The sequence below is a fragment of the Ambystoma mexicanum genome, chromosome 14 (genome assembly GCF_040938575.1).
Source record: "Ambystoma mexicanum isolate Mex_15411 chromosome 14, UKY_AmexF1_1, whole genome shotgun sequence".
NCBI lineage: Eukaryota > Metazoa > Chordata > Amphibia > Caudata > Ambystomatidae > Ambystoma > Ambystoma mexicanum.
The window spans coordinates 612,846,346-612,869,631 of record NC_090940.1 but is presented as its reverse complement, the minus strand read 5'-3'; the positions used below and the strand labels follow the sequence as shown (position 1 = coordinate 612,869,631).

General features: G+C 49.7%; 2 long non-coding RNA genes across 3 annotated transcripts in view; one reads left to right on the top strand and one right to left on the bottom strand.

The window, feature by feature from the left end:
• LOC138527369 (uncharacterized) overlaps positions 1–23,286 on the bottom strand; it is a 201,295-nt gene that overhangs the window by 168,444 nt on the left and 9,565 nt on the right. The window lies entirely within an intron of this gene.
• On the top strand, positions 443–8,809 carry LOC138527030 (uncharacterized). Of its 2 annotated transcripts, none has more exons than XR_011283803.1 (3): positions 443–556; positions 7,328–7,478; positions 8,321–8,809. It is a non-coding gene; the product is annotated as an uncharacterized lncRNA (long non-coding RNA). The 2 variants fall into 2 exon arrangements; XR_011283802.1 differs by lacking the exon at positions 443–556 and adding an exon at positions 3,513–3,650.

Sequence of the window (23,286 nt, the reverse complement as noted above, 5' to 3'; positions counted from 1 at the left end):
AAGTACAGTGAGCAAAAAGTGATGGCTGCGGACTCTCAAGTGGGTAAAAACCATTGAACAGGTTATTATGCCATGTTTATTCTAGAGAGGTGTGCCTGCTACCTCTTTTGTATTTAAGCTCCATGGGGTTTGCAAATGTGATTAGACACACAACAAAATGTATTTTGTGGTAATAATATGGTCACCTACATTTAGTCATTGTTTGACTAATAAAGAGAATGCAATTTAACTGTGCTGTTCATAACAAAATGTGTTTTAAAAAAGAGTTTCTGAGGAGAGTGGGGTTAAATTTGCTGGGTATACACTCTGTTCTATGTATAGTTATGGTATTCTGTTAAATGTCTTAATTTTGACACCTTACCACAGCGTTTTAAATGAATGCTCTTTCCTGCTTATTTAGTTGGGAGTCGGCTTGTTTTGGGCTTCTTTTGCAGGGTCATTTGGCTTTTTTTTCTCGGGCCTGGCAGCGTGGGCAGCAATGGCGGCGGAAGAAGAAGATACGATGGTGGCCGTGCTCCTTGTGGGCACGAAAAACGAGATAAATACCATACCAGAGGTAAGTGTGCACACGTTTAGGGCACCTTTATTTATGTGGATGTGTATCTGGACACAATCTGGAGCACTGCGCACTCCACGAATATCGAGGGGCATGGAGGGGAGATGCGGGAAAAAAATAATCTTATTTCAAAGTCATGCTGGAAAGGAAGGAGGCTCTGACGGACTTATTCTGTGGCCCGAGGGACTGCTGAGGGAGGGTTAGAGAGGAATTCAGGAGGTGAGCCCCGGAGCAGTGTGCTGATCGAGAAACAAAGTTCACCCGTCAACACAAGCAGGCGCACTCGCCATCTAGCCCAGCACAACTATGAACTGGGGATTTATGGCACAGCCGGTTCCCCGTATGTCTCCTTCTCCCATTTCCAGGGCAGGGCACAACTGTAAACATCTGTCTACTGGGCAAAAGAGAATGGCAGTTCAATCTCACTGCTGTCTTTGAACGCGAAGCTTATCCTGTGTCATGCGTTACTTATTCACTTCAAACTGTTCAGCGCGCCATTAAAACCATCTAAACGCTGCGCCTGAGGGTTGAACACTAAACAGTTTGGTACCACAGTGACCGGAGCTGGATCTTTGAAGAAACCGTGCATGTATTGTAAAAACACATTGCAAAATGTTGCGGCCATTGACCACAGTACTGAAATTGCCAGAATCAATGACCCTGTAGAAGGGTCAGATGGGGTACTGGGTGTCACTGCCTGTTGGATCAAAGGACAGTGGCTCAGAGCAGGCAGGCAGCACGTGCATGGTCGAGAAACCCAGGTCTAAAAGGATGACTTAAGAGACCATCCTGGAGTCATCCGATGATCATCAAACTACATTAGAAGTCATTCCCACATCATCAGAAGTCATCACGCTGTTAAAGTCATCAGCAAATGTCTCAGAATGGTGGGTGATGAATTGGGGATGGGTTTAGGATGACTTGCTGATGATGCCAACATCATCCCTATTTTAGAAAACTCTTTGTTCCTGATGATTTTAGGATGACTTGCCGATTACGTCAAGAGCATCAACAGGTTTGCCCCAGATGATTCTGGGATGACCTGCTGATTACTTGAAGAGCATGTTAAGCCCTGATGATTTGGGGATAATTCTGGGATGACTTGCCGATTACTACAAGAGCATCACCATGAAACATGTTTATGTATCGCAAACTATTCTTAAAATTGGGCTTTTTTCGCTGCCGGCTGTCCCCGGGATAACCACAAGTTGGCGCCCCTGGTACTGGGTGCTGCACCGGGAAACATCCAAGATGTATTGAACATGTAAAACAAAACGTTTCATGAAGTAAAATATTTCCTGATATTTGTTCAGATTCAATATAGCCTGCATACGAAAGGAACACAATTGTAAAAAAAATAATACTTGTTACTATTTCAGTTCGTGCACACCATACTCATGTGTCCAGCAAATGGCAGCTTCTAAATACGTTCAGCACTATGACTATTAAAACACTATTTGAAATGCATACACAGCCAGTCTTACTGTTTTCGCTTGTGCAACATATAACCATTGTCCCCATTTGTACCCTGTACATCAAATTATATATATACTGGATAAGTGAACGAACTTGCTGTTGTTTGATGGGCTGATTTCCTGAAATGGCGTACGACCACAATATATATATATATATATATATATATATATATATATATATATATATATATATATATATATATATATATATATATATATATATATATCATGGCCTGCTGTAGCGGCCATGTAGTTATGGTTAAGTTGCTAAACCCATAGGAAATTAACCATAACGTCCCCTTAACAATGTTTTTTATTGAATGAATATATATATATATATATATACACACACACACACACACACACACACACCCAGCACTGTGTAATAAAAATGCGTATCCGGGACACACAGATCGTTGAAAACGTGTAACTGTCCTAATTTTATGTTTGCATTCTGGGACTTGTAGTCTTGCCGTTGTAATGGCGCTACAAATCCCGGAATACAAATAAAAAAATATATAGGCATTGCCCTGTAGGCCAGTCCAGGCCTGGCAGCATCCTGGCAATGTAGACATGGCTCTCTTCATATGAAATCGTGCAGGTCAGGGCATGGGACCTTTGGTGGAGGGCTTTGCAGTTCCCTCACTGGGCTGTCTCCATGTAGCTTTCATCTCGGGTCAGGTTGCCTTGGCAGACCTGCTGGGCTGCAGGTGCTCCATTTTTAAAATGTAAACTGCTTTTCACTTTACCGAAACATGGGCCCAATTCTGAAGTCCATGTAAAATTGGAAAAGTATTGTTCCTTGGTGGAACAACACTTTTCCTAAAAGCACCGTATTCTGTGACATTAAGAATGTGGGGGTACAGACATCAAAGCTTCCAGTGTCCCTAATATGGCCTGACAATGGCCATAGTGCCTCTGAGGAGTGCAGGACAGGCACTGCCTGGGGATTCTCCTTGCAGAGCGCGAAAAGGAGTTAAAATACGGTGCCTGTGAGGTATCGTTAACATCTATTGTGCAAGTCTTTCCTATGTAAGCTGCACATTTCCCAGATGGCTGTACCACTTTTCTGATTTACTGAAAGCATAAAGACACTTTTGTAAGTCAGAAATGGCAGAGTTTTGAGAAATGCTCAGAAATTAGAAAATGGCAGTTTTGAGAAATGTTCAAAGTGACACCTGAGAGAATTGTGTCTTTATTTAAAAGTTTTCAAGCTTCAGATTTTTTTTCCATTTATTTTGGATTTGGGGGATTTTTTCCAAGCAACGATTTGTTTGTCTTGGGCTGCAGGAGTTTTGGGGATTTTTTTACTGACTTCTTTCTCAGTAAAAACAAGCCACTAACACTACTTTTTATTTTAACTTAGTATATGTGTGTTTTCTCTATGTTTCTGAATTGTGCTGTTTCTTACTTTTGAAACCCACTCATGGCGTTTACATGTGCGCTTGCTTTTTTCGGTTAATTTGGGTGGGTCAGCTTGTTTTGGGCTTTTTTCGTACGGCGATGCAGCGCGTTTTTTCCTTCCACCTGGGAACACTGGACACCAGCTGAGCAATGGCGGACGAGATTCGAGCGTGGATCATGCTGCTGGGATCGATAAACAAAGACAGAATCATTGGGTAAGGAGCTGATGTACACGTTTTAGGCTTTATTTCAGAGTGAGCCTTTTGCATAGTGAGGAGTGTGTCTCTCGGGAGTCAGACAGGTTGTGTTGATTTATGAGGCAGACTCTGCCTTTGTAGTGCGCGCTCCCCACGTCCAGCGCCCCCATCCGCCTCCTTGGACCAGCGACGCCATTTCTCCGTGAGCCTCCAAGCAGGGAGCACTGTTGCAGACCCTTGGTGTATATCATATGTTCTCCTGCTAAAGGCCGGCACAGTGCGTGTATCTGCAGGACACCGGGATGTTTTCCTTCCCTGGATAACAGGCTGCTGGCACATTTCATTACTTTCACACGGCGCAGCTCTAACCTGCTTTACAAGTGATATTCAAGCAGGCTAGAGCTTTACAGGAGAACATATAATATACACACGTGTCTGCAACATTGTGCTCCATTGTTTTCATACGACTTCAATGATCCAGCGTCATATATGCCAGCTATGGCTTTTGGGAGTTTCAGTCCAAAACACATCAACGTACCATGCAGCTGCAATTGTACTCGGAGCTGGGATTGGGTGTATGTGTATCATAGGCAGTGTGGGAGGGAAGGGGTGCAGTGGGCGCGCCTAGACCTACTGCAATTGATTTACTGGCACAACTGCACTTTATCACAAAACCAGCTGAGTTTTCGGGAGGGGCCAATGTATAGGACATGACGCATGGGTGGCACCTCAAAGAAAAGGAGCCTACAGTCGTAAATCCTACTTTGGAAGCTGTGCAGTTAGAGCAGCATCTGTGGGGTTCGATGGGGGGGGGGGGGGAGCTAATTTAATGAATATGTTGACCCAACTGTGCATTTTGAAAGCTCACTGAGGCCACGACTGTGTTCAAAACGACCACATCCCTTTCAATTTACCCGCATTTGGCTGTCCTCTAAGAAATTCATACAGATTAAGAAAGTTCGTGCATATGTAGCCCCTTTTTCCCCAGGTCTAACTTGGGAGCCTGCACTTGAATGGGACAATAAGTGGGGGGGGGGGGGTGGTTTGGAAAGATAGCCACAAGGATAACCTGAGGCGTTTCACACAGTACACATTAGCTCTACATCGTGTGCCATCATCTGGGTGTAGTTGGTCACAGCTGTTTCACTGCATTTGGTGAAAGGCCGTTTTGCCAGGTTTTTTTGCTGCATTTTTGTTATGGGGTTTGGGGTAGGGGAAAATTAAGTAATTGTGGGTGTTGGGAGTGCGCCCCCATAGATAAATGGGGCAAAATGGGCAGGCGCCGTGGTGGTCCATCTCCCCTTGAATCATCTTTCCCTTCCCTGTTGATGCTCTACATTCATGGCTGCCTCTCCCTTGCCAGATGCCTTAGAAATATTGCCTTCTGCTTTCCTTAATCGGCTGTTGCAAGACCCCCCCCCTGTGGCATGGAACATGCACATTCGCAACCACTGGAATGTAAACATGTCTGTCTTCAGCACTTAGCAATGGCTGGTTTGCTTTCGTCTTTGCAATTTTTTTTGGCAAATGGCCTGAACGATGGCACATGAATGCGGTTGCACATTGATGGTGCCATTTCACGACCAGGTCCATTCCACTGAATGCCCAGCACCTCTGAAAAGCTGGTGGAGATGATTGATCAAACCGCAGTCGCTTTGACATCTGTGCAGAGCCTGCTGACGCAGGTTTGAATCCCGGCAGCCCCAAACTCAGCCTTTTATCCTTCCGAGGTCGATAAATGAGCACCACACACAGTGGGTAATAATAAGCAGCACTCGGATACCTGAGGGTTCGTAGCACTATATAAATGCTAAATTATTATTATTATTATCCTGGCTCAGTTTGTTGGATCAGCCTGACAAAAGCACAATGTTGTATTTGAACAGCAGAAGTAGTTATAAAGCAACATACATTTGAGTAAAATGGTTATTCTTTAGGGCAGGGGTGCACAACTGATTTTGACAGTTGGCCAAAAGTACCTTACATGATGGCTATAGTGGGCTGAAAAGTAAATGTGGGCGGGGCGGTAGGCGCAGCAGGCGTGGCGGGAGGCTTGGCCCCACCCCTCAACCAAACACTATGCCCCATGGCGCTCAACCAAACACTATGCCCCATGGCTCCCCCACCCCTCAACCAAACACTATGCCCCATGGCCCCCCCACCCCCAACCAAACACTATGCTCATGACACCCACCCCTCAACCAAACACTATGCCCCATGCCACCAAGCATGCACCATGCATACATACTCATACAGACCCAAACCCCCCCACACCCAACTCGGCACACAAACTCACAAGCATACACCAATACACTATGCACCCATACAGACCCGAACTCCCCACCCCCCAACTCGGCACACAAACTCACAAGCATACACCAATACACTATGCACCCATACAGACTCGAACCCCCCCACCCCCCAACTCAGCACACAAACCCACAAGCATACACCAATACACTATGCACCCATACAGACCCGAACTCCCACCCCCAACTCAGCACACAAACTCACAAGCATACAGACCCCCAACTCACCATACAAACTCGCAAGCACATTCAGGCAGTCGCGACACACACTCCCCCTCCGCATCTCAACACACACTGCACTTGCACACAAACACATTCAGGCAGACCCGACACACACCCCACCGCTGCATCTCAACATACACTGAACTTGCACACAAACACATTCAGTCAGACCCGACACACACACACCCTCCGCATCTCGACACACACTGCACTTGCACACAAACGCATTCAGTCAGACCCGACACACACCCCAACCCCGCATCTCAACATACACTGAACTTGCACACAAACACGTTCAGGCAGACGCGACACACACCCCAACCCCGCATCTCAACATACACTGGACTTGCACACAAAAACAAACATTCAGGCAGACCCGACACACACCCCACCCCCGGATCTCAACATACAAGCAGCACAAAGATCCAACAAACACACACGCTCGGAAGACAACAAAGACTTTCCTAATGGAGGGGGCCGATGCTGCTTGCCGGCCGCCCTCCATTAGGAAAGTCTTTGTTGCTGGCGGGCCGGACAAAACGGCATGGCTGGCCGCAACTGGCCCGCGGGCCTTATGTTATGCACCCATACTTTAGGGTATATCCTACTTTTTTCATCTTAACACTTCCAGACTTGTTCAGTTGCTTCGTTGAACTGCTTTGTGGCTGAAGGCAGACCTGGTTAAGACATTTTTTTTATCACAGCAGTAGTGGGTTTACAACTCCAATTAAGTAATTAACTCTTAGAATACTGCTTTGAAAATCACAGGCAGGCACTTTAAGCGCAGGCACTTTAAGCGCAAAGTCTGATAAGGCTTGATTAAAGTGAGCTCAAAGTTCCCATAAGGAGGTATTTTGGGAGGGGCAGGATCTGGGTGTAAATGGCCATAGGGATTAAAATGACCATGGGCAGTCAATATTTCGGCAAATAACCAAACGCCTACTGGCTTTGTGTGCCTAGGTGTTCACCATTTCAGAAGTTCAGGTAAGACTGGCACCTGCCCGAGACACTTCCATGGGTGGGTTCCTAACAAACTTCCTTACTTGCTGGGCTGTGTCTGGGTACCCATCTGGCTCCCTGCGCTGGTTCCGGGTCTTGGTAATTGTCATTAGAATGCGTACTGTATTAAAATGTGTAATATTAATATTTGTGCTATTATTTCAGCATACTGGGACACAGTGGATTCCTGTCAGCAGGTAGCAGTTGAGCACTGCTTGGAACTGGCCGTTCAGTGGATATAGAGGAGGCGGACAGGAGCCACAGAAAAAGTTTTCCCGATACAAATCCCAACCCTGGTCCATCAACTGCATCAGAGGTAAGTGCCATTGGAGTTAACCAAAAGTTGGTTTGTGCCCTTATGAAATAAATAAATGCTTTTTCTCTATCCAAATACTATCGGTTGTAGGCTTCTGTGTCTCCACCCCAATCTCAAACCCTCCTCCCCAACATTCCTATGAAGCCATAGGGCTTCTAGACGACTGTGTCAGAGGGTGGGAAAAGGTAGCTCAAATACTGTGGCTCATGTATTAACCGGTTATTGTCCATCACTCATTATATGCCCACATGCAAACATATTGCTTTGTCCATTACTTATGACCCGTTAAGCTTCAAATGTCATAGTGGTGTCCTATGTTATTTTTTTAGATTGTTACAAAAGCAAGCACGCACATAGTTAAATTCCCATAGGTATATAATATCGGCATCAGTTGGCCCGGGAGCCAAATTTAGCTCCTGGTAAGCATGGTGTAAAGCTAACCAGGCTCTTCAAGGCTACAAACAGGGCTAAATAGCCCCCAGCTCCGCTCAATTTCAAACCCTGTGTATTTGTTTTGCTTGTATGGCTCCTTTACCAATGCACTGTCCATGGGGGAAACACGAGATTGGTAATTTCTTCACAATATACCAATTATGGAAAGAAGATAAACGGAGAGCCACTTCCTGGGGAAGTGACACTAATCTATATTAAATTCTAAGGAATTGCCATGGTTTCAACCAGATTTACAGCTTTGAGAAATGTAGTAATTCGAATTACGAAAGCACATTAGAGGGTGTACAGTGAAAATTGCCTATGCTTTATTTCTCACAGCCATGTGTCAACCAAAAAGTACTTTGCTTGCTCTTTTCAAACTTTTTACACAAATCTTTTTTGCGTTTCAGAATGTATCCATGTTAAAGCCAGGGAAATGGGCTTTCCAGTACTCTCTGCATCCGAGTGCAGAAAAGCCCTCCAACACAAAATTGGGAACTACCGGATGAAGAAGGAGCCAAACCTCGTCTTTTCTACACAAGTGTAGTTCCACATTCCCTTGCTCTTTTGCCTCGTCCTGGATACTAGTGTGACTCCCTGGACTGGTTCTCTTTCCCCTCTCAACCTTGCTCCCTGGGCTGGTCCCCACCGGACTCGCTTGCTCCCTAGGCTGGGCCTGTATACTCGTGTGACACCCCTGGACTGGTTCCGTGTCCCCTATCACCCTTGCTCCCTGGGCTGGACCGAACCTGACTGGTTCTGGGTCCCCTCTCACCCTTTATTTTTAAATTGTGAAGCACCCGTGTTTGGGATTGCTACAGTTGTGTTTTTGTGCTATGTACACAGTGTCCGATTGAACCTCTGCCTCTTTTTAATAAATATAGTCGGGGAAAAGAAAACGTGTCGCTTCTTTTTAAATATAGTTTATATGCCATTACATGGTCTTGACTTTCATGGCCATTTTACCTAAATGACTGTGACCTAATTAGTCATCACTATTGTTCTAAAGGCAATTCAAAATGCAACTCTCTGAAATGGGCAGCAATTAAGCCACAGTGACGCTTTTAAAGCCCAATTCAACAAGGTGCACCAAATGTGTTTTTAAGCATTTCTTTTCAGGATTATAGTAAACATTATTTTTGTTAAAACTCCTAAATTTATTTCCAGCTCATAAACCGAAACAATGCCTATATTGTTAAAGAATATTTTTGGGATTGCTTTGTTTTGATTTGTAAAGTATTATTTGGTGACTACATTAATTGCTTTTGGATTTCAAAAGGTTTATTTGGGGATTGCATTGCATTGCTTTTGGATCTCTACGAGGGTACCTTTAGCCAAAAGGAAGCCAGATGTAATCCGTTGCTTTTGTATTTATTTAGGGATGGCACTGCTTTAGGATTTTTATAGGATTGTTTGGGGATTGCATTGTTTTGGGATTTTTGCTGGATTGTTTGGGGATTGGATTCTTTTTGGATTTTTAGTGGATTGTTTGGGGATTGGATTGTTTTTGGATTTTTAGTGGATTGTTTGGGGATTGGATTGTTTTTGGATTTTTAGTGGATTGTTTGGGGATTGGATTGTTTTTGGATTTTTAGTGGATTGTTTGGGGATTGGATTGTTTTTGGATTTTTAGTGGATTGTTTGGGGATTGGATTGTTTTTGGATTTTTAGTGGATTGGATTGCTTGGATTGTTTTGGGATTGCATTCCACTGAGGATTGCTAATTAACATATTTCAGGGTGCATGAAGCCAAAAAGAAGCCAAAAGCAATCCTCTCAGTACAATGGGAGTTTCTGGAGTTAAATAGGATTTAAAGAGGATTTAAATGTTTGGGAAAATCCAGTAGCAATCCACTTTCAATCCAGATTTTTTTGGTAGGGGAGGCTCCAGCCTCGGTATCCAAAAGCCACCGCTGATGGATAAGCATCTATCATCAAGAAGAAGAGGCAGTGCTGGCTGTGCCCCACTCTAGCAGAGCATCTCATTAATTCGGCTAAAAGCCCCCAGCCCGGTGTCTCGGAAGCAAGCGTGCCATGTACCCCAGGCCTTCACAGGCATCATAGCACAGGCAGTGACTTGGCCAAGCTTTACATGGCACCAACTCTCACACAGCCCTGTCGGCGAGCCCAGCATGGGACTGGCTGTGCCCGTGTTCCACTCATGAGCAGTGTGCATGTGACTGGCGGTGCCCCTGTCCCACTCATGAGCAGTGCCATGAGCAGTGTGCATGCGACCGGCTGTGCCCCTGTCCCACTCATGAGCAGTGCCATGAGCAGTGTGCATGCGACTGGCTGTGCCCCTGTCCCACTCATGAGCAGTGCCATGAGCAGTGTGCATGCGACTGGCTGTGCCCGTGTCCCCCTCATGAGCAGTGTGCATGCGACGGGCTGTGCCCCTGTCCCACTCATGAGCAGTGCCATGAGCAGTGTGCATGCGACCGGCTGTGCCCCTGTCCCACTCATGAGCAGTGCCATGAGCAGTGTGCATGCGACCGGCTGTGCCCCTGTCCCACTCATGAGCAGTGCCATGAGCAGTGTGCATGCGACTGGCTGTGCCCCTGTCCCACTCATGAGCAGTGCCATGAGCAGTGTGCATGCAACTGGCTGTGCCCGTGTCCCCCTCATGAGCAGTGTGCATGCGACGGGCTGTGCCCCTGTCCCACTCATGAGCAGTGCCATGAGCAGTGTGCATGCGACCGGCTGTGCCCCTGTCCCACTCATGAGCAGTGTGCATGCGACCGGCTGTGCCCCTGTCCCACTCATGAGCAGTGTGCATGCGACTGGCTGTGCCCGTGTCCCCCTCATGAGCAGTGTGCATGCGACGGGCTGTGCCCCTGTCCCACTCATGAGCAGTGCCATGAGCAGTGTGCATGCGACCGGCTGTGCCCCTGTCCCACTCATGAGCAGTGTGCATGCGACTGGCTGTGCCCGTGTCCCCCTCATGAGCAGTGTGCATGCGACGGGCTGTGCCCCTGTCCCACTCATGAGCAGTGCCATGAGCAGTGTGCATGCGACTGGCTGTGCCCGTGTCCCACTCATGAGCAGTGCCATGAGCAGTGTGCATGCGACCGGCTGTGCCCCTGTCCCACTCATGAGCAGTGTGCATGCGACCGGCTGTGCCCGTGTCCCCCTCATGAGCAGTGTGCATGCGACGGGCTGTGCCCCTGTCCCACTCATGAGCAGTGCCATGAGCAGTGTGCATGCGACCGGCTGTGCCCCTGTCCCACTCATGAGCAGTGTGCATGCGACTGGCGGTGCCCGTGTCCCACTCATGAGCAGTGTGCATGCGACGGGCTGTGCCCCTGTCCCACTCATGAGCAGTGCCATGAGCAGTGTGCATGCGAATGGCTGTGCCCGTGTCCCCCTCATGAGCAGTGTGCATGCGACTGGCGGTGCCCGTGTCCCACTCATGAGCAGTGTGCATGCGACTGGCTGTGCCCGTGTCCCACTCATGAGCAGTGCCATGAGCAGTGTGCTGCGACCGGCTGTGCCCCTGTCCCACTCATGAGCAGTGCCATGAGCAGTGTGCATGCGACCGGCGGTGCCCGTGTCCCACTCATGAGCAGTGTGCATGCGACCGGCTGTGCCCCTGTCCCACTCATGAGCAGTGTGCATGTGACTGGCAGTGTCCGTGTCCCACTCATGAGCAGTGTGCATGCGACTGGCTGTGCCCCTGTCCCACTCATGAGCAGTGTGCATGCGACGGGCTGTGCCCCTGTCCCACTCATGAGCAGTGTGCATGCGACTGGCGGTGCCCGTGTCCCACCCATGAGCAGTGTGCATGCGACTGGCTGTGCCCGTGTCCCACTCATGAGCAGTGTGCATGCGACTGGCGGTGCCCGTGTCCCACTCATGAGCAGTGTGCATGCGACTGGCGGTGCCCGTGTCCCACTCATGAGCAGTGTGCATGTGACTGGCGGTGCCCGTGTCCCACTCATGAGCAGTGTGCATGCGACTGGCGGTGCCCGTGTCCCACTCATGAGCAGTGTGCATGTGACTGGCGGTGCCCGTGTCCCACTCATGAGCAGTGTGCATGCGACTGGCTGTGTGCGTGTCCCACCCATGAGCAGTGTGCATGTGACTGGCGGTGCCCGTGTCCCACTCATGAGCAGTGTGCATGTGACTGGCGGTGCCCGTGTCCCACTCATGAGCAGTGTGCATGTGACTGGCGGTGCCCGTGTCCCACTCATGAGCAGTGTGCATGTGACTGGCGGTGCCCGTGTCCCACTCATGAGCAGTGTGCATGCGACTGGCTGTGCCCTTGTCCCACTCATGAGCAGTGCCATGAGTGGGACAAGGGCATGTGACGGCCTGTGCCCTTGTCCCACTCATGAGCAGTGTGCATGAGGAGGGGAGCCCTGGTAATGAGAAATACTGTCCCAACACCACCAGCCTTTCAAAGGGGAGCTTGGCTTATGAGCCATACTGTCCCAGCCCCAGAAGCCTCTCAAACGGTAGCCCGGTTTATGAGCAATACTGTCCCAGCATCACCAGCCTTTCAAAGGGTAGCCCGGGTTATGAGCAATACTGTCCCAGCACCTCCAGCCTATCAAAGGGTAGCCCGGGTTATGAGCAATACTGTCCCAGCACCACCAGCCTTTCAAAGGGTAGCCCGGGTTATGAGCAATACTGTCCCAGCACCACCAGCCTTTCAAAGGGAGCCCGGCTTATGAACAATACTGTCCCAGCACCACCAGCCTCTCAAAGGGGAGCCCTGCTTATGAGCAATACTGCCCCAGCACCACCAGCCTCTCAAAGGGGAGCCCGGCTTATGAGCAATACTGTCCCAGCACCACCAGCCTCTCAAAGGGTAGCCCGGCTTATGTACAATACTGTCCCAGCCCCACCAGCCTTTCAAAGGGGAGCCGGGCCCATGAGCAATACTGTCCCAGCACCACCAGCCTCTCAAAGGGTTACCCGGTTTATGAGCAATACTGTCCCAGCATCACCAGCCTTTCAAAGGAGCCCTGCTTATGAGCAATACTGTCCCAACACCACCAGCCTTCGAAAGGGGAGCCTGGGTTATGAGCAATACTGTCCCAGCCCAACCAGCATTTCAAAGGGGAGCCCTGCCTATGAACAATACTGTCCAAGCCCCACCAGCCTCCCAAAGGGGAGCCCAACTTATGAGCAATAATGTCCCAGCACCACCAGCCTCTCAAAGGGGAGCCCAGTTTATGAGCAATACTGTCCCAGCACCACCAGCCTTTCAAAGGGATCCCGGCTTATGATCAATGCTGTCCCAGCACCACAAGCCTCTCAAAGGGAGCCCAGCTTATGAGCAATACTGTCCCCGCATCACCAGCCTCTCAAGGGTAGCCCAGCTTATGAGCAATACTGTCCCAGCCCCACCAGCCTTTCAAAGGGGAGCATGGCTTATGATTAATGCTGTCCCAGCACCACCAGCCTTTCAAAGGGTTGCCCGGTTTATGAGCAATACTGTCCCAGCACCACCCGCCTTTCAAAGGAGCCCTGCTTATGAGCAATACTGTCCCAGCACCACCAGCCTCTCAAAGGGTAGCCCGGCTTAAGAGCAATACTGTCCCAGCACCACCAGCCTTCGAAAGGAGAGCCTGCCCTATGAACAATACTATTGCAGCACCACCAGCCTTCGAAAGGAGAGCCTGGGTAATGAGCAATACTGTCCCAGCCCAACCAGCATCTCAAAGGGGAGCCTGCCCTATGAACAATACGGTCCCAGCACCACCAGCCTTCGAAAGGGGAACCTGGCCTATGAACAATACAGTCCCAGCACCACCAGCCTCTGAAAGGGGAGCCCAACTTATGAACAATACTGTCCAAGCCCCACCAGCATCTCAAAGGGGAGCCCAGTTTATGAACAATACTGTCCCAGCACCACCAGCCTCGCAAAGGGGAGCTTGGCTTATTATCAATACTGTCCCAGCACCACCAGCCTTTCAAAGGGAGCCGGGCTTATGATCAATGCTGTCCCAGCACCACAAGCCTCTCAAAAGGTGGTCCGGCTTATGAGCAATACTGTCCCAGCATCACCAGCCTCTCAAAGGGTAGCCCGGCTTATGATCAATACTGTCCCAGCACCACCAGCCTTTCAAAGGGTAGCCCGGCTTATGATCAATACTGTCCCAGCACCACCAGCCTTTCAAAGGGGAGCCCTGGTTATGAGCAATTCTGTCCCAGCACCACCAGCCTCTCAAAGGGAAGCCCGGTTTATGAGCAATACTGTCCCAGCCTACACCATAATGTTGTTCATAGGGGTGTTTTATCCTTGGAGAGGAATTCCCACATTAAAAGTACAACTCCGAACAAAGTTGCAAACAAAAAAAAGGGAGTCAACTTGTTGAGCTAGAATTTCTACAATGCACAAGTTCTTCATAAGGACAGGTCTGGTTGGTTGAATTGTTTACACTTCACTAAGCAAAATATGCAGACGTAACTAGTAGTACGGAAAGAGGAACATCCAATGAGGTGCATGCATTTTGCAAATGGAAGATTATTTATCAAAATTGTGTTTTTTTGTTTTGTTATAAAACTGTAAAAAAGGTTTTGTAAAAATGTTGAGTTGGAACTGGTCTTAAGTTTGAAAAAACACTGTCTTGGGCAGGTTTGTGAAAGATGTGACACTGCCGGAGACCCACCAGTCTTTGGCTTACTGAGTGACACCACCCCGGCACCACCGGCCTTTCAAAGGGGAGCCTGACTTATTAGTGACACCACCCCAGCACCACCGGCCTTCCAAAAGCTGAGCCTGATTATGAGTGACACCACCCCAGCACCACCGGCCTTTCAAAGGTGAGCCTGACTTATGAGTGACACCACCCCGGCACCACCGGCCTTTCAAAGGGGAGCCTGACTTATTAGTGACACCACCCCAGCACCACCGGCCTTCCAAAAGCTGAGCCTGATTATGAGTGACACCACCCCAGCACCACCGGCCTTTCAAAGGTGAGCCTGACTTATGAGTGACACCACCCCGGCACCACCGGCCTTTCAAAGGTGAGCCTGACTTATGAGTGACACCACCCCGGCACCACCGGCCTTTCAAAGGTGAGCCTGACTTATGAGTGACACCACCCCGGCACCACCGGCCTTTCAAAGGTGAGCCTGACTTATAAGTGACACCACTCCGGCCCCACCGGCCTTTCAAAGGAGAGCCTGACTTATGAGTGACACCACCCCGGCACCACCTGCCTTTCAAAGGGGAGTCTGACTTATGAGTGACACCACAGGCCTTTCAAAGGTGAGCCTGGTTTATGAGTGACACCACCCCAGCACCACCGGCCTTTCAAAGGTGAGCCTGCTTATGAGTGACACCAACCCAGCACCACCGGCCTTTCAAAGGTGAGCCTGCTTATGAGTGACACCAACCCAGCACCACCGGCCTTTCAAAGGTGAGCCTGCTTATGAGTGACACCAACCCAGCACCACCGGCCTTTCAAAGGTGAGCCTGCTTATTAGTGACACCACCCCAGCACCACCGGCCTTTCAAAGGTGAGCCTGCTTATGAGTGACACCAACCCAGCACCACCGGCCTTTCAAAGGTGAGCCTGCTTATGAGTGACACCACCGCAGCACCACCGGCCTTTCAAAGGTGAGCCTGCTTATGAGTGACACCAACCCAGCACCACCGGCCTTTCAAAGGTGAGCCTGCTTATGAGTGACACCACCGCAGCACCACCGGCCTTTCAAAGGGGAGCCTGATTTATGAGTGACACCAACCCAGCACCACCGGCCTTTCAAAGGTGAGCCTGCTTATGAGTGACACCACCGCAGCACCACCGGCCTTTCAAAGGTGAGCCTGCTTATGAGTGACACCAACCCAGCACCACCGGCCTTTCAAAGGTGAGCCTGCTTATGAGTGACACCACCGCAGCACCACCGGCCTTTCAAAGGGGAGCCTGATTTATGAGTGACACCAACCCAGCACCACCGCCCTTTCAAAGGTGAGCCTGCTTATGAGTGACACCACCCCAGCACCACCGGCCTTCCAAAAACTGAGCCTGGCCAGGCATGTCGGGGACCCTCCAGATACCACCTAGACCAGCCTGCCTCGGGCCCAGCTGTAAAGGAAGGGGGTTTCTTTTACGGGGGTCTCCAGAGCGGGTAGACGGGTGAAGAGGGGTGTTGTGGGGCGGCAGCGGTCTAATTTTCTGCACAATGCGCCGCCTTGTCTGGCTTTAAGCAGTGAAGGTCACACGTTCCGCTGCAATGCAGGCAGGAAGGACGAGGTCGCCCTCCCCTGCTACCAACAGTACCCAGCTTCCCCCCGCCTCCCCCCGCCCCCCTCCACCGCTGCACGCCGGTACTTCTGGGGACACTATTGCCATAGCCGAGTGCTCGGGCCGTGAAGCGCAGAACTCTGTGGAGAATGATTAACACAGAATAACTGCAGGCTCCTGGGCAGACAACATGGCCACCTTTAACCCTTTCCCTTCCTGATCATTCATTCATGTCCCAGTGCTGCCCGAGCGCCGCAACCCCCACCCCCAGCACCTCCCCAGTCCACACCTATCCTTTCCCCTGGATCTCAAGCCTGGCCTGCAGCTATTCCTGCCCTGGCCTCGGCCAGTGACCACATTCCTGCGCCGCCGCAGTACTCCCAACCCATCCTGGAATGGGCCACACTCTGTGCTCTGCCAAGGCACCTCAATCCTGAACTTCCAGCTGCTCCTGTCCTGAGCTCTGCCAAGGCATCTCAATCCCGACCTGTAGAACTTCCAGCTGCTCCTGTCCTGAGCTCTGCCAAGGCATCTCAATCCCGACCTGTAGAACTTCCAGCTGCTCCTGTCCTGAGCTCTGCCAAGGCATCTCAATCCCGACCTGTAGAACTTCCAGCTGCTCCTGTCCTGCGCTCTGCCAAGGCATCTCAATCCCGACCTGTAGAACTTCCAGCTGCTCCTGTCCTGAGCTCTGCCAAGGCATCTCAATCCCGACCTGTAGAACTTCCAGCTGCTCCTGTCCTGAGCTCTGCCAAGGCATCTCAATCCCGACCTGTAGAACTTCCAGCTGCTCCTGTCCTGAGCTCTGCCAAGGCATCTCAATCCCGACCTGTAGAACTTCCAGCTGCTCCTGTCCTGAGCTCTGCCAAGGCATCTCAATCCCGACCTGTAGAACTTCCAGCTGCTCCTGTCCTGAGCTCTGCCAAGGCATCTCAATCCCGACCTGTAGAACTTCCAGCTGCTCCTGTCCTGAGCTCTGCCAAGGCATCTCAATCCCGACCTGTAGAACTTCCAGCTGCTCCTGTCCTGAGCTCTGCCAAGGCATCTCAATCCCGACCTGTAGAACTTCCAGCTGCTCCTGTCCTGAGCTCTGCCAAGGCATCTCAATCCCTCCTCAGTCTCCCTCCACATGGGTGCTGAGCGTGAGTACTCGGGATGTACACGATGTCTGCACCCCTGTTAAGCGCCCCTGTTCCGAATATCCTTGGCCTCATATCATAAACCTGGGCTCCCTGGATTCAATGGCCAACTCTTCTCAGCTCGAAATATCAGACTTGTAGGGCCAGATCTGCCCAATCGGGGGCATCAGGCTCCAAGGGGCAGCTCTGGCCAATCTAACACTGGGATTGGTTCACTGGCCAGCTCGGCTCATCTGGGAATATTAGAGTTCAATGGTCAGATCTGTGACATCAGGGCTCACTGTCCAGTTCTGACCGGTTAGGAGTGTTAGACTGCATGGGCCAGCTCTGCCCAGCTAGTGAAATTAGCCTTCGAGGACCAAATCTGCACAGGCTCTTACATCATGATTCAGACCCCACCTGTGCCTAACCTGTAAAATCAGCATTCAGACCCCACCTGTGCCTAATCTGTAAAATCAGCATTCAGGGCCACCTCTGCCTAATCTACAAAATCAAGATTCAGACCCCACCTGTGCCTAGTCTGTAACATCAGGATTCAGAGGCCACCTGTGCCTAACCTGTAAAATCAGCATTTAGAGGCCACCTTTGCCTAATCTGTAAAATCAGCATTCAGGGGCCACTTTTGCCTAGTCTGTAACATCAGGATTCAGAGGCCACCTGTGCCTAACCTGTAAAATCAGGATTCAGATCCCACCTGTGCCTAGTCTGTAAAATCAGCATTCAGGGCCACCTCTGCCTAATCTACAAAATCAAGATTCAGACCCCACCTGTGCCTAGTCTGTAACATCAGGATTTAGAGGCCACCTTTGCCTAACCTGTAAAATCAGGATTCAGGGCCACCTTTGCCTAATCTGTAAAATCAGGATTCGGAGGCCACTTTTGCCTAATCTGTAAAATCAGGATTCAGAGGCCACCTTTGCCTAATCTACAAAATCAAGATTCAGACCCCACCTGTGCCTAGTCTGTAACATCAGGATTCAGAGGCCACCTGTGCCTAGTCTGTAAAATCAGGATTCAGATCCCACCTGTGCCTAGTCTGTAAAATCAGCATTTAGAGGCCACCTGTGCCTAGTCTGTAAAATCAGGATTCAGATCCCACCTGTGCCTAGTCTGTAAAATCAGCATTTAGAGGCCACCTGTGCCTAGTCTGTAACATCAGGATTCAGAGGCCACCTGTGCCTAACCTGTAAAATCAGGATTCAGACCCTACCTGTGCCTAACCTGTAAAATCAGGATTCAGACCCTACCTGTGCCTAACCTGTAAAATCAGGATTCAGACCCTACCTGTGCCTAACCTGTAAAATCAGGATTCAGACCCTACCTATGCCTAATCTGTAAAATCAGCATTCAGAGGCCACCTGTGCCTAGTCTGTAACATCAGGATTCAGAGGCCACCTGTGCCTAACCTGTAAAATCAGGTTTCAGACCCTAGCTGTGCCTAATCTGTAAAATCAGCATTTAGAGGCCACCTTTGGCTAATCTGTAAAATCAGCATTCAGAGGCCACCTGTGCCTAGTCTGTAACATCAGGATTCAGACCCTACCTGTGCCTAACCTGTAAAATCAGGATTCAGACCCTACCTGTGCCTAACCTGTAAAATCAGGATTCAGACCCTACCTATGCCTAATCTGTAAAATCAGCATTCAGAGGCCACCTGTGCCTAGTCTGTAACATCAGGATTCAGAGGCCACCTGTGCCTAACCTGTAAAATCAGGATTCAGACCCTACCTGTGCCTAACCTGTAAAATCAGGATTCAGACCCTACCTGTGCCTAACCTGTAAAATCAGGATTCAGACCCTACCTATGCCTAATCTGTAAAATCAGCATTCAGAGGCCACCTGTGCCTAGTCTGTAACATCAGGATTCAGAGGCCACCTGTGCCTAACCTGTAAAATCAGGATTCAGACCCTAGCTGTGCCTAATCTGTAAAATCAGCATTTAGAGGCCACCTTTGGCTAATCTGTAAAATCAGCATTCAGGGCCACCTTTGCCTAATCTGTAAAATCAGCATTCAGGGCCACTTTTGCCTAATCTGTAAAATCAGCATTCAGAAGTCAGCTGTGCCTAATCTACAAAATCATGATTCAGATCCCACCTGCGCCTAATCTGTAACATCAGGATTCAGAGGCCACCTTTGCATGATCAGAGGCCACCTTTGCATGATCTGTAACATCAGGATTCAGAGGCCACCTTTGCATGATCTGTAACATCAGGATTCAGAGGCCACCTTTGCATGATCTGTAACATCAGGATTCAGAGGCCACCTTTGCATGATCTGAAACATCAGGATTCAGAGGCCACCTTTGCATGATCTGTAACATCAGGATTCAGAGGCCACCTTTGCATGATCTGTAACATCAGGATTCAGAGGCCACCTTTGCATGATCTGAACCATCAGGATTCAGAGGCCACCTTTGCATGATCTGTAACATCAGGATTCAGAGGCCACCTTTGCATGATCTGTAACATCAGGATTCAGAGGCCACCTTTGCATGATCTGTAACATCAGGATTCAGAGGCCACCTTTGCATGATCTGAAACATCAGGATTCAGAGGCCACCTTTGCATGATCTGTAACATCAGGATTCAGAGGCCACCTTTGCATGATCTGTAACATCAGGATTCAGAGGCCACCTTTGCATGATCTGTAACATCAGGATTCAGAGGCCACCTTTGCCCTGGCAGGATTCAAGTTTTTCAATGTTAGACTTGAAGGGCGGTTCTGCGTGGCTTATAATAGCCGCCTCCAAAGGCTGGCATGTGGTAAACATTAACATTCAGGTCTGGCAAACCCATCACATGGGTCGCCAGGGCCAGCTCTGCTGTGTCATTGATATCATTTAAGGGCTGGCTCTGCCAAGTAATTAATTTAAATGTTCACCTTCCTCTGCTCGGCCTTTAATATTAGACTTGACAGTGCAAATCTGCCCAGCCGGTAATATTAGACCTCACATGTTCTCTCCACCCAGTCTGTAATATTTGATTTCAAGGTATAACTCCATCTGCTCTTCTAAATTATCAGACTTCCAAGATTAGCTTCATCCAGTCTATAAAATTAGACTTCAAGGTCCAACGCTACTTAATGATTAAAAGGATTGGACTTGAAAGCACAACCCTACCGGGCTGTAACCGTAGGCTTCTAGTGGCAGCTCTGTCTAGTGTGTCCTACTACATTTCTAGACCTGGATATGTATCATATTCAATTTCAGCTTCCATGGTTTGACACAATGTGGTCTTACATACATCCTAGGCCTCATCCACAAAATGGCCGCCGAGCCGCGTGGGCCACTCCCTCTCCGCGGCATAGAACGAGACAAATTTCACCTTGTTCGGGAAAAAATTGTTTCTTCAAATCACTGCTGTGCTCGGGTATGGCACCGATCTCGCCACCACTGTTGTGGGGCAATCTTCAGGCCCCGCGATCCCCCGTGAGCCCCCTCCCGCTACAGACATGCACATGGACACGTCTGTATAGTTCGGGCTTCCTGGTCGCACTAACGCCCTGTTTATTTATACGCACGCGGCGGAGTGCAACGTCACTCCGCCGCGTGCTCAACCCTTAAAGGGCCAGCACCACACTCTCTATCACTTTCCTCTTCTTCGTTGATCTTTGAGTAAATTTGTCGTTTGCACATAAACCGGCTCCATACTCGGGCCTTGTTCTTTTTGCAGTAATGTCTGGGGATTGAAATGCAAAAGTTCAAATTGCGGTGGTACCCCAAGGCCTGGCATCCTACTGAGAAGCGCTGAACTGCCCCCAGTGTACTGCGCTCTTACTGACAAGTTCTGGTCTTCTGGACAGATGTTCATGGCCCCGCCACTTAGTGCAATAGTTTGGGGGGTACACGAGCAACATAGGAAGCTGGTTCTTGGGGAGTGGGCACATGTCAGCACTCTGCTACACTTCAGCGAAAAGCTCAACATCCATGATCCCAGCAGGGAGAGAGTTGTGAAGTAAAGGATAATGTTCAAGCAAAGAAATATTGATTTCCGGTGTGAGCTGTGGTGCGACTCCACCAAAGGCAGCTGTGCCTTCGAGAATGGGCGAGATAATGAACGTGGACGTGCTTCGGGGGGCCACTGCTTGTATTTGGGGATTCCTTTATTTGATTAACTATTGTTGGGTGGGTAGGGGGACACTCAGGGCTTTAAGTGGGGTAAGAAATCGAGGGGGGTCCTCATTTGGGGGCGTGGCTTGTGGGAGGGGCGTGGCCTAAAAAGTACGCAAATCGTAGGGTATACACACAAATATATATAAATGTTATATATTTGTGTGCGTACCTTACTATGCTTTGTGTACTATGCAAGCCATCTTTTATAAACGTAGAAATATGTAACATATTTCTACGTTTATAAAAGATGGCTTGCAAAGTACACAAACCATAGTAAGGTACGCACACAAATATATAACATTTATATATATTTGTGTGTATACCCTACGGTTTGACTAGTTTTCAGGCCATCTTTTTTAAACATTTTGGGTTTATAAAAGATGGCTTTGAAAGTACACAATTCAAGCCATCTTTTATAAAGCTTTGACTACGGACAAAATTGTCCAAAAGCTTCGACGGTATAATGCATCCCGCGATTCCCGCCAATGTTGCTGTAGGACGGGGCCCTGGCAGGGCCCCGGCTCAGTCCCACTTTTTGGAGACTGCCAGGGCCCGGCCCCGGCAGGCCCCGGCCCACTTTAAGCACTGGGGACACTCCTTTCCCTTTGCACACCTTGTCTCAGGTGTTTGGAGAGCAGGCCTTTAGACATCCTCATCTGATGGTTCAGAGCATGGTGGAATCCGGACGGCCATCTTTAACCCTTGACTAGTCAGACCGACTTTCCCCAAACCCTTGGTACCCAAGCTGGGCTATTGGTGCGTAGAGTCTATGACCTGGCATAACTCTTAACCTCTAGGCCCAAGCGCGGTTTGATGGCTTTGGCCCTAATGTTAACGCTATATCAGAACAAAAATGGTAGACTTCCAGTTGTGAGGCTCAATTTTCGACGGCCCTACCAAGAATGGTCAAGGGTGAGACTCACACCGCAGTCCAACACCGTGAGACTATGTGTCCGGCAGGAGAACTATGAAAAGCTCCTCCTGGCTGTGTCCAGAGACCACGAGAGAGGGTGGAGGGGGGAAGTGCTGAGTCAGCAGATCAGTGTGTGTGTGTGTGCGCGCGCGCGCGCTCGCGTGTGTTTTCTGCCGTGCACAAATGGTTCATTTACCCCTTCCCTTGAGGTGCTTTCCTTGGGGGTAATTCGACTCCTCTAAAATGAGACTCTTGGCTCAATAACAACCCCTCCCCCATGTCCTCCCCCCAGTTCCTCAGGACAGGAAAGCAGTCTGGTTCTGAACTCCCTGGTTGGGAAAGGAAGGGTGGGGTTACAGGATCACTGACTGGAGTTAATGGGGAGCAGATGGGCACCGAGGGGGGCGGGGAGAAGACGGGGTCCCAGGCAGGCTGGCTGGCTTCCCGCCAGAACTGAGGTAAACAGAGACGAAACCCCAAAGCTCCCCCCCCCCGCACCTCCCCCCGCTGTTTTGCCAAGGGATGCCCGCCACCGCTTCCTGCGAGCGCTCACGAGTCAAGGGGAAGTTTAAGCGCCCACAACTGTGGGCTGCCGCGGGTTCCACATTTAATCAACTCGGTTTTAGTCCCAGTGCAGTAGTCAGTGGAAGAATTAGGGGTAAGAGGCAGACATAATAATTCATGGACATGGCGTTAGGTGTAGTGTAGCCGCGTCGCAGCGCTGCACATTTCAGGTGTTACCTGGGGCACCTAAATAGTACTTATGTGTGGATCTTTGAAGGAGGCTGAGTCGGTCGTCTCCAGTTCGTGGACTCGGCGGGGGACAGAGGTTCATACACCCCCGGAAATATCTGAGGGGTGTCAAGGTCCCCCTCCAGGATGGCAACCTTGCAGCCATGAGCTGCACTGAAGAGGGGAGGAACCACACGTGTTCAATGATTGTTTGCAGTCGGCAGACTTGTGTCATGCTGTTTTGTTTGTTTGTTTGTTTTTATTACTTATATTGCGCACCAG